Source organism: Polypterus senegalus, chromosome 1 (genome assembly GCF_016835505.1).
Source record: "Polypterus senegalus isolate Bchr_013 chromosome 1, ASM1683550v1, whole genome shotgun sequence".
Lineage (NCBI taxonomy): Eukaryota > Metazoa > Chordata > Cladistia > Polypteriformes > Polypteridae > Polypterus > Polypterus senegalus.
Window position 1 is genome coordinate 214,394,738 of NC_053154.1, and position 12,800 is coordinate 214,407,537.

At 39.0% G+C, this 12,800-nt stretch overlaps 1 protein-coding gene across 2 annotated transcripts in view; it reads left to right on the forward strand.

Annotated features, from left to right (window-relative positions):
- Nucleotides 1-231: 231 nt before the first annotated feature.
- The window catches only part of slc29a3 (solute carrier family 29 member 3), an 85,725-nt gene continuing 73,156 nt past the window's right edge, over nucleotides 232-12,800 (forward strand). For both annotated transcript variants that reach the window (XM_039768734.1, XM_039768725.1), the window contains exon 1: nucleotides 232-350. The gene's annotated coding sequence lies outside the window, so the exon portion shown is untranslated. The remainder of the gene's footprint in view (nucleotides 351-12,800) is intronic.

The following is a 12,800-nucleotide window of genomic DNA, read 5'->3' on the forward strand; positions in this document are numbered from 1 at the left end:
TGAAAAGAGCACATATTCGGAATCGTCCTCCGCTACAAAGCTCTGAACTCTCCTTTAGAGAAGTAGCAACAGCACAGATTAATCAAAAATGAAAGTCGGAAGCCACTTCGGAGAATTTCGGAAAGCAGATCGATCGGTCGGTCGTCGTTTAGAAATACTGTTCCCTCCCACCTACTCTCTCTCTTTGTCTCTGTCTCTCCCTCTCTCTCCCTCCCCAGTCTGTTTCTTGGTGCGGCTATATGGGCTGTTCGATGCGGAAGTAAGCGATCGGCAATGTTCAGCACTTTCTTTCGAAGTAGTGGTTTGCCGTAAACCTTATCGGTTAAACTGTCTTATGTGGTGCACAGCAGGTAAGCGTTTTCTTTTTTTATAATTAGAAAGTGTTCTTTATGTTGCAGTGTTAGGATGGTATCAACTTTAATTAGGTTTTAAAAAGTGACCGAAGAGTTTTAGAAATCACTTGAATCACTAGACTGATGAGTGGTCAGTCCTTTTGGAAAAACTGATTAAGTCAGTGCCTTTCTATTACTGTTAAATCTGGCGATATGGAATGCTGTATATCAAAAATGATGTCAAACGGGTTTAAGAGTTAAACAGGCAAACATCTGGGATATCCCGATCATATTTAGGATTGAATCTGTTCGTGAAGTATTTGTCTTGATTTATTTAACTTAAGAATGAAGCACTTTGACATTTGCTAGTCTTGTTTCATTTCTTTCAGTTAACTGCACCCGCCCCAGGAGTAACCGAAAAAAAAGTCGTATGATGTTGTCGTCGTGTTAGTTAAACTTTATGCCGACCTAAAGTAATATACCAATGTGCCACAGCTGCATCTGACAGCCCCAAACATTTTCTGAGAAGAAGTGTTTGCCTTGTTGATTGAAACTGACTTTGATATAATTGAAGAGGGTGGTGTTCATGGCTCTTTCACTGTTTGTCTCTGTCTTTCAATTTTGCTGCTCTAGAGTTGAGGTTGATAGAGGTTGGCATAGTGGCGCAGTAGGTAGTGCTGGCACTTGAAGGACTAAAAATTCTGCCTTTGACTCTCGTGGCTGGTTGAGGTCAGTGTAGAGTTTGCACATTCTCCCTTTGTATGTGTATCTCTCCAGGCTCATGTTCCTCAACAAATGTTGATTAGGTTAACTGGGGATTCCATTTTTCCCAGTAATAATGTAAATGTGGGTAAAAATGCGTTTACGAGTAGACCCAGAAATCAATTGGTGCCCTTATTAAGGATATTTCTTCTGTTAAGCCCAGTGCTGCTACTTTTGTGACCCTAAATTGTATTGAGTTTGAGGGTGTTATTTGGGATATGCAGGACCATCAGATTCAAAACATATATGAGAGCTAGTTTTAATATGATGTTTTCTTTCCATATTCTCATGTGGTATACTGATGATCTGGGATTTACACCTAGGAGCTGACATAAATTTTTTTTCTTCACTTTTCAGTGTTGTATATTCATAACCTCCACTTGAGCAAACCCTGGAACAATGCAATTACATTTAGATAACTAGTGCAAAGTAATACATAGCACCAACAAGACAATTAATTATAAATACATGAAGAGAGATCCTGTGCTACAGGGAACAAATCGTGGAAAGGATTTATATATTTACATTGACACTGTGTTCTCATCCTCCTGGCAATATGCAAAAGCAATTGAAAAGGCTAATAAAATGTCAAGATTTATTGTAACAACTGGAATACAAATCAAGGCAGGTTCTGCGCATGCTCTTCAATTGTCAAGTGAAACCTGACTTAAAGTATTGCATACAGTATTTTCCTGACAGAGCTCTATATTTTAACTTTACAGGCTCTAAAAGAAAATTAATGAACCTCCAGGACCATCTAGGAAAAATCATGTCGCGGATGTGATTCGCTGTATGCAGTGTGTAAAACAGTTTGTCGCAGATGTGGATCGCTGTATGCAGCTTGTAGAACAGTTTGCGAGGGGTGTCCCTGTGTCTCTCCAGAAGTGTTCAACCATCAATAAATAATTATGCGCCGTTTGTTATGCTGCGGGTTCACTATTGTGTTGTATTTTGCTCTCTCCAGAGTTACATCTTTTCATTCACTTACTGTTGTATTCTCACACTAACCTGTTTTAGACAACCGTGTCTTTCCAGAAGTGTTTACCATTCAATAAATAATTATGCATGAGATTGAGCGTGTGTCTAGGCGTGGGTAAGCCGTTGAACCCCATTCGGGCTGCAAACCATGGAATTGCCACTAAGTGCGACTCATACGCTCCCACTGTTTTTGTCCCTACCCTTTGTACACACCCCCCTCCCATACGTTGACTGTTAATAGAGGCATGTTTCTCGCGGAGGTGAATTGCCATATGCAGCGTGTAAAACGGTTTGCGAGGGGTATCCCATGGGATCATTAAAACATTCCTTTACAACTGAGGTTAAAACACAATGAAGTGAGCAGTCTTTAAAAAACAAGTTTTCGGTTACGACGCACGACCGCGTGCAGCATAGCAAAGTGTTGTACACGCTACATACAGCAATTCGCATCCGCGACAAACATGCGTCTTCTTAGATGCTCCTGCACTTTGTACACACCCCCCTCCCACCTCGCTATGCTGCACGGACGATTGTGTGTTGGTTCGTTCCGTGCATTGTTACAATGTTGCTTTTCTTGCTGATTTATTACATTACCGATTTTGCAAATGTTAAATTTTCTCCCTGTGTTTAAAAATTATTAAAAAACCGGCCTGATTATGCGGCATATGGTACGCCGCGGGTTGGCTAGTTAGTATTATTTTGGATATCTTCGCATGTAAAGAGTGTGCATGGTGGAGCAATACTAAAATGTTGACTTTGCTATCACTATCAAAATGATACTAGTGGTGCAATGGATCACTGTTGATCCGTGATCTGAACTGATTCCTGTCCACGGTTTGGTATGCACATGATCCGAAGATCCAAGAAAAAAAAAGTTCCACTGTATTGTGCTCTCTCAATCTCTCTCGCACACTAACTCTGTCTCTCTCACGCATTTTCGCTCAACTTTTGTCTAGTTTGCCGCTTCATACGCATGGTCAGGCACAGCGGTAGCAGTTTAAGCAGAGGAGCTCGACAAACCTCCAGCATCATTTAAAAAAAGTTTTAATCAATAATGTAACTTTCACTGCAGCGTCAATATGCAGCACCAACAGGAGCAGACACATCTCCTCAAAAGAAGTCGGCAATGGCGGAGCTTTTTGGCGAGACCTTTGCACAGAAGGACATGGTCAGCAAGGCTTTTGCTGACACCATCAAAGAGGAGGTGGTATCCTATGAGAGTCGATGGTGATCCACTGACTTGGTGGAAAAGCAACGAATGGAAATACCCTCACCTTGCCACAATGGCAAGACACCATCTTGCTGTGCCTGGCACTTCAGTGCCTAGCGAGAGGGTGTTCTCAACAGCAGGGACTTAGTTACAGCAAAGAGATCTACACTTTCCCTAGAAAATGTAGACATCTGTATGTTTTTGGAAAAAAAAAAATTAAAATTATAAGCTCAGGTCTGCTTTGCTTTCTTTCTTCTTTTTTGATGATGTGGACATAAGCTGGTTTTTATTTCTCTCTCCATGTTCAAAGTAAGAAGCAATGATGCCTTAAATTGCATTTAAAGTTGTTTTTTATTGTGTCCACATTAAAGGTAATAGTTATCATGCCCTATATTGCACCTTAATTTGTATTTATATAATTGAGTGGAATGAGTCTTGAGTTGAGTGTTTTTTAATGGGCAAAAATACTTAAATAAATGGAGAGTTAAATTTGTCAGCTTTTTTTTTTTTTTATTTTTGCTCACCCGAAAAATGATCCGATCCGTGACTTAAAACCGTGATCCAATCCGAACTGTGAATTTTTTGATCCGTTGCACCACTAAATGATACTGAAGCAAATAACAGAAAACTTTGTATTAACTTTTGCCACCACAACAGTGACTGCTCAAACTCACTAATTTCCTGGACAGTTTGTTTACCACTTCATTGTCATGGCACTGAAGCATACCACTCCTTCCGAATTTGCATTGCACCAAATTCTCATTCTCTTCATCAGTAGCTTTCTGACTCCTCTGGCATCAGGTTGAGCACCTTCTGTCGACCGACCAGGGACTCTTGCGCTCCTTCCACATTTTTTCCACCAGCCACTGCCCCTCTTTGCCGTCCTAGACAGTAATATCTAACTGCAGAGCCTTAGCACCATACGTCACCGTAGGTCCATGCCAGAAGTTCTAGACCAGCAGTAATAGGACAGAAGTGAAGGTTAGGGGTTAATATGGTTAGCATTTAGGATAAGTAGTTAAGGTTAGGGGTTAGTTTTCTTAAAGTTTGAGTTTGTTGTGATTAGCGTGTCAATCAGTTTGATTTGTGATGACCAATAAACATTTATTACCAAACTGCTGGTCTAGATATGTGGTGATGTCACTTCTGCCTTGAAACTGCTGGCATAGGCCTGTGGTGACGTATGGTGCTGTGGCTGTGCTGGTCGGTATGTCTCTTCCTAGATCTCACTGTGATGCATCATTTGCATAACCCTCCTCGTGTTCAGAAAGCGCTCTGCATGGATACTGTGCAGCTACATGGACTTCGGAATTGCTAGCCCAGTCATTACAATATGTTTAGAATCACTTCTGAATGTCCTTGGGGACTAATAGATGTTATTAGTGAAATACGCACTAATTAAAGTAGTGTGCAATGCATAGACTACTTTTGGGATTAATGCTCTTTAGTTCAGCATTTGTATCACACTTTACAGAATTACAATGATTGGAACTGAACTAGTTTGTCTTTGTGTTTGTCTGTCTTTATGAGTTTGTTCTGCGTGAAAATGCTGTACTTTTTAATCCATCAAAATACATCAATCATAACTTTTCTTATTATTACTTGTGACAGATAGGGGGCGCTGTCGCTCCCTTGAACCCTTGTCCAAGATGCCAGACACCACATAAAAGTCTAAAAGTAGACTATATTTATTCTGCACAGTGCACCAAGCACCCTCCTCTCCACAATACTCATTAATTTACAATACAAATACTCAATAATACAATCATCCACTCCCAGACGTGTTGCCACCCTTCCACCCAGCTCAGCTTGCCATCTGGGAGCTCCCACAATCCTTTTATCCTCCCTGACCCGGAAGTGTTCCAATCCCCAGTCTCAGTGATCTCTTATCACCTCCAGGTCAGATCAAAAGTCCTTTTCTTCACCCCGGAAGCACGTCATTCCCCTTGTCCATGTGACTTAGATGTACTTCTGGGGCGTAGGGTAAATAAACACTGTTCCTCCGTCCATAACATCCATAATTCCCTGCTGGCATTCGGGGCACCTCCATGCTGCAAGGAGGGCTCCACCTGGCGGCCGGCTGGTATTGGCCGGGATGAATGGCCGGCCATATTTTACATACTGTAAATACCATTTTATACCTGTTGAGTTCTAAGCCTTGAAAGACATCAGTATGAGCAAGGGATAAATGCTTGGAAAGATTCAGTATGTTCCCTCCTTTGACAAGCTGAGCTTTGTAAGACCGTTTCCAGACAAGAGCTGCAATATCTTCAGTTTCAACATTTTTATTTGCCTTATAAGAAAAGTATTGCCATATTTCACTTTGACTGCTCTGTTTACCAACATGTTGGGGATGACTAGAACTAGAACATTTCCATGTCTGTTTTTGTAACTGAATTGATGACTTAAGTAACAAAGCTCAGCTAGCGTTCTTTGGTTTTCTGCTAACTATACAGATGCAGGATTGCATATGTAGACAAATCTGTTTGGTGCTCTGGGGGTCTTTTTTTCCGACACAGCTCTTAACATTTCAATAAAGACAACTTAAGGCAACATTTTCATGTCGTAAGATTACCAAATTTTGTATAATGCTAGTATAAGTACAGTTTTAAAAATTGGTACTTTGGAACATGGTATACTGTGCAACACTACTTCATATTTTGACTTGTTTTAATTTGACATTTTTTAAACTTCGCCACAGTTTTATGAAACTTGCACTAGAAAACATCTATACATACTCTTCCAGATGCATTATGTCAGGTGTTGCTGGCTTCTGTGGTCCAGAAAAACTGGACACCTTTTCATATACTTACAGTTTCAGGAATTACATCAAATCCAAGAACAGTAAAGGGAGAAGCTGGTACACTTTAGTTCATTCTACACCTCAAACTTGACAGAGTTTCTTCACAATAGAGATCATCCCTTTCATTTTATGTAGTTAGACTAAGTGGTCTATAGAAGTCTGGACAGAAGAGTTCTCCTAGTGACTATAACCAGAAGGAGCAAGTGAAAATAATTTTGCATGATTACCATTGTGAGAGCTTGGATGTTTAGAAACATCTGTGCCCTTCCCCCAAACGTAATTTTTAATATGTGTTAAACTTTCTAGTGTCCTCTGAACATCACCTGCTTTTCTGGTAATTGCCTTATCAGAAGCATTTTACTGTCTGTTGAGGAGCCATAATCCCACTGTGCTTAGCCTCTTACAGTGAGTCAGGAAATGTGTTAAGACATTAAGGTTTTAGAAGTTCAAAATATACTGAAAATATATGAATTTTTTGGAGTGCAGTTAATTCTTTAATCAATCAAAGTGCCAAGTAGTATAAAATATGGCATTTTCAGGTTGAAAAAAGTTATTCTGTTCCCTATACCTAACATTCTGGCTTTTGTCGGGTCAAAAGAAGCTTGAAACTTCAAATATTTGTTATCATTCTTGTACTCTCTTAATTATGCAGCAAACATTCATTGCCTTTGGGGACGCAGTCAAATATATCTGGGCCTATGCTTTGACTAAAGTGTAAATTCTGCTCTCTTGAATTTTGGGGGCTAAGGTCTCTTTAGCGTTGAGTACAGGAAACTTCACAGATACCTAGTCGCTGCGTTGTAAACTGTAAGTCATAGGTTTGCCTGAGCAGTGACCAACCATTGTTCAAACTGCTAAAAAATAATACTTGTACTATAGTAACTCCATACTTGCAAAGTTTTTTTGGGCTGGCTAAACAGAATAAGCTTACTAGTTTGTTAACATTTGTGGATTTTTAAAACCTAGATCTGTTATAAAGACACATTTCTCCACTACTAAATACATGCAGAGCAAATGAAAATAGTCTGTAGTGGATGGCCATAAATCTCAAACATACCAGATTAATTTCACATGCCCAATAACTCTGCTCTGATGAAAATTTGCATTTTAAGACAGAAATAGTAGTTTTTTTATTTTTTTTTATTACAGAAACTGATTAAAAAATAGAAAAAAAAAAGTATATCCTATCAGATGCAATCTTTAACAGAATGACTGGATGAAATATTGAGACCAATCAACTAAACACTCGATCAGAATAGATTGAATGGTTTCCTCTCATTTGTAAACATTTTAATTCCTTCTGCTCTGTGGACTGGCTGTAATGCTATGAACAATGGACATGTAGAATTTTTTCATGAATACTAGCAGTGGAGCATAAATACTGAGCAGAGTTAATTATTGGACATGTGAAATTAATCTGGTTTGTTTGAGATTTATGGCCATCCACTACAGACTTTTCATTTGCTCTGCATGTATTTAGTAGTGGAGAAATGTGTGTTGCCTTGCAGCTTAATATCCAACTTGTAATATTGACCGGCAAATACTGTGCACATTTCTTTTTCTGTCAATATACATTATGCTGTTCACAATCTGTTCATCAGAGTTTAAATGTAAGACAGAAAACATTCATGTATAATGAGAGAGGCGTAAATCTACCAGCCATGTTTGAATCTGCCATTATATTGTTCAGTTGTCTCGTGGTGGCACAATACTGCTGATACTGGTGAAGCATAAAAAAACGTAACTGATTGCCCCCGATATAAGACAGTGCTTCTTTAGCTCAGCACAGTAAAGAGTTTGTTTAGTAGATGTTGCTGTTAGAGTTATGGAAGACCTTTAGTTTAAATTTTGTCTGCTTCTGTCACTCTTGGTACGCCCCCGATGTTTGCACCAGTGCATATTGGCATCTGTTTGGCCTCAGCTGATATATTCTAGTGGGTATTTATTTATTTTATTATTTATTTATTTTGTGAACCAAGTATTAAAAGACCCAGTATCAAATAGGAAGGGATACCTGCAGACCTAGAGCCTCATGTGTAAAACTTTGTGTGGATTTGAGTGCAAATGGCAAAAATATGCACATGGCAAAAACAAAAGTAAAATGAGTACATCAAAAAAAAAATCATATTTATAAAACCTGGCATATGCACATTTCTACACAACTTACCCTTTATAAATCACAATTATCTTGTAAATGTGCATTCGTGAACATGCCTTGATGCTAATCAGTCTCGTACCTATGCAGCCATGATGCCACAGACATTCATTGGCTGGTAGTTCAAGAGCATCTGCCAACCCTCTTACCTGGCACACTACTATTCCCTGGCACATGTATGAAATGATTGTTAATACAACAAATAGTATAAAACATGAAAACCTGAGGACTGCCAAAGCTAGTTTGCCTCAAAATAAATTAATCATAATTTAACCCGTACCATGGAGACATGCGGGGTGTTTTTCGTATTGTTTAGCCAGATGTAATTGTTGACGATTTGGTATGATTCTGGATGTTGGTTTTTCTAAACTCTTACTGGATGTGTTGTCATAGCAGCATATTTAAATCCTCAAACCTGCTTGAAGCAGGTTTGTTCTATGTAGACAAGGATTAGCTCACACACTTACTCAGTGTCTATGCATGGAATTCATTCAGTCATGGCTTCTCCATGATGAGTGACCAATTGATATCGGTGTGCAAATTATAAGAAGAGAGTTTCATATAGAGAGGGTTTTGCAAGATCGGCAAGATCCTATATTGCTCCCGCAGGAAATTCTTTTTGAAAGATACTGCTTTAGCCGAGGGGGAATATTGTACCTCAAAGATTTATTAGCACCTTATATCTGAAGTCAAACTAGGCGAAGTCAGGCTCTCACAACCGCACAGTGTGCATTGCTTTAAAGGTGTTTTGCAAGCACCACTTTTTTTATATACTGTAGGCGATGCAGAAAATCTATCTAAAAGTACAGTTTGCCAGGCAATTCTTAAAATCTGTTTGGCTCTGAAATATTTCCTTCGAGTTTTCACAGTGTTTCCTGGGCACCTGTGTGTGCAGACAATATAAGAGACGTTTAATGCCATTGCAGGTAGGTAATACACAGGCAAAAACGCCCACAGTTCCATAAAGAATCTCACAATCGGCCTAACATTCTCATTAACCAGGATTTCCAAATGTGATAGGGGCACTGGATTGTACGCAGATCCGAATAAAGGCCCCATCACGTCCAAATGAGCCAGATTACATAAACAGAAAAGGCTTCCACAGTATTAACGTGCAGGTAGTGTAACTTTTTGTAAGAGCTGAAAATAGCCAATAGGCATGTTGACATACAGTAAAATTGTTTGACCTACATGCTGTAAATTCTTAAATGGTCTGTGATACATCCTACCTTGTATCAAATTTGGAGGCTAAATGGCCAGGGTCTGTTCTTGACTCAAAAATTTTAAGGAGTCACACCTGTATCGGACATTTGAATAAGGTAATAATCTAATTATAAATCATGGTGATGTGTGTATTGTATTCACAATTTTTACATATTCCGCAGGTCAAAATGATGGAAACCTGCTTGGGGACAGGGGATATGCCTGTAGGCATTTTCTAATGACCCCGTTTCCTAACCCCAACTCTGTGCCACAAACTCGATATAATGCAGCTCTGTCTAGGACAAGGGCACAAATTGAAATGACCTATGGCCACCTGAAGGAGAGATTTTAATGTCTAAAAAGACTGTGGGTTGCACCTGACAGAGCATGTGACATAATTGTTACATGAATACTACCATATTCATGAGTGCTGCTACTTCAGAAACAAAGCACGGTGTAAACCTAATGTTTAAATTAAGTTCATAGACAGGCTGCCGCTGGCGTTTGTCATGACCACGTGTAATGCGGGATACAAGTTTAATGAGAGGACGCAGGATATGAACGAGAGTTTTGATCACTTTGTAACTAAGTTAAAATTGCAGGGTAAGGGCTGTGCTTATGCAAATTCCGAGAGACTGTGTTTGTGGGGGATTGACAGTTAAGGCGGGTGGGGGAGTCACGGCATCATCTCCCCTCCCATTCACCTCATTTCGCTTTGAGCTGAGCTCTGTAGCTAACGCCATCTTGAGGAACCAACTTTGTGACGCTGCCACCAAATACTCACAGAAAAATCCACAAGTTAATACACACGCTGTCTCTAGAGTTTCTCCACACTGAATCCTCCAGGCACTACTTACAAAAGGTTACATTGACAATCGTGTTACGTTATTTTTAAAATGTTTCCTTTTCTTAGCACAAGCACAGCTGAGAAGCTTCGATGCATGTGCTCCATAACGCGTTAAAAAATAATGCATTTAATCACACTTTGCATTCCAAACAAAGGGGAACTTCTATCAATGCATGATTTCCTGGTACACCGATTACATTGATCAGCGCTTCCCGATTCATTTTACCCTCGCACCCCCTTGGTTTGAGAAGAAGTATGAAAAAATATGAGGTTAACACAGAAAAACAGATCACCAATTGAAGCTTTATGAATAATCGATTCGCCATCAATAATTGTTTTGGTAAAGCCATACTCAGTGTAATACTCCTTCCATTTTATAATTTTTCCGCCACTAGCCGTGATTAAATGAACGGTAAAAAAGTAAGAGCGAAGCGAGGGTGACAAATTCAGGCAGGCAGGCAGGCAGGCAGGCAGGCGACAGCTCAATAGCTCGAATTTGGATATAAGTAGGTTCTATTTAGTCGCCAGAAATATCTTTAGTAGGAATGGAAGTTGAATTTAGTCTTTAAATTTCTATGGTAGAGAAAAAGTTATGCAATGATGACTAAATTTAACTATATAAAGTCAAAACCCTTCGATCGTGGGGGTTGCGTTCCAGACCCCCCCGCGATAAGTGAAAATCCGCGAAGTAGAAACCATATATTTTTATGGTTATTTTTATATATTTTACAACAACAACATTTATTTATATAGCAAATTTTCATACATTTTCATACAAACAGTAGCTCAAAGTGCTTTACATAATAAAGAATAGAAAAATAAAAGACACAATAAGAAAACAAAATAAATCAACATTAATTAACATCGAATACGAGTAAGGTTCAATGGCCAGGGGACAGAAAAACAAAAAACTCCAGACGGCTGGAGAAAAAATAAAATCTGTAGGGATTCCAGACCATGAGACCGCCCAGTCCCCTCTGGGCATTCTACCTAACATAAATGAAACAGTCCTCTTTGGATTTAGGGTTCTCACGGAAGGGCTTGATGATGATGATGGTCACATAGACTTCTGCCTTTAAATCCATCCATCGTTGTTGGAGCATCATGAAGCTTTGAGTAGGTGGAGGTGGCGCAGGCCACCACCACAAAGAAATGGGAAAAGAAACAGAAAAGAGAGTAGGGGTCAGTACGGATTTTAGAGCCACCATGAGTAGTTATTATAAGGAAATTGAACATACGGAGTATCAGGATTAAGTTAAATTAAATTAAATTGAAGTTATAGAAAGGCCATGTTAAAGTAATATATTTTCAGCAGTGTTTTAAACTGCTCTACTGTATTAGCCTGGCGAATTCCTATTGGCAGGCTATTCCAGATTTTAGGTGCATAGCAGCAGAAGGCCGCCTCACCACTTCTTTTAAGCTTTGTCCTTCATTTGAGGATCTGAGGTTACGATTTGGAATATAAGGTGTCAGACATTTCGATATATAAGATGGGGCGAGATTATTTAAGGCTTTATAAACCATAAGCAGAATTTTAAAGTCAATCCTGAATGACACAGGTAACCAGTGTAGTGACATCAAAACTGGAGTAATGTGTTCAGATTTTCTTTTCCTAGTTAGGATTCTAGCAGCTGCATTCTGCACTAGTTGCAAATGATTTGTGTCTTTTTTGGGTAGTTCTGAGAGGAGTGCGTTACAGTAATCTAGTTCACTGAAAACAAACGCGTGAACTAATTTCTCAGCATCTTTCAGTGATATAAGAGGTCTAACTTTACTTATGTTTCTTAAGTGAAAAAATGCTGTCCTAGTGATCTGATTAATATGCGATTTAAAATTCAGATTACAGTCAACAATTACCTCTAAGCTTTTTTCCTCCGTCTTGACTTTTAATCCTAATGTATCCAGTTTATTTCTAATAGCCTCATTGTATCCATTATTGCTAATCACTAAGATTTTAATCCCTTATAAACTCTCCCACACTGTTTATAAATATTCCCCGCAGAGTTATACAGCATAATCCCTTTGTATTCTCTTAGATATTAGGTAAGATTTATTGAAATTATGTATATAAACACACTGTTTATATACAGTAAAACCTAAATATTATTTTAAAGATATTGAGTGTCTCCGATATCACATATGTTACAGCCATTACGATAGACAGGCCACCAGCAATAAATACATACAATGCAAGAAAAATAGTATACAGTAAATGTGTCTACAGTGACACTAAACATACGTACATGTACTAAGTACTGTAAGTAGAAAATTAATTATGGTTACTCACCAACAATGACACGATGACTTGTCCGATAACAATGAGTTTAATTTTACAACAAAGGAGAGCGTTACAGCTCTTGTAAAGGAGCCACTTCAGGCGATTGTGTAACACTGCCGTTGTTCTTCTTCTGGCAGTCTTCAATCCAAATCCCTAAAGCAGAGTCCATCCAGACTACTGCCTTATTACATCCACTAACAACTCGTTTTGCACCGTGGTTAAAAGGACACTG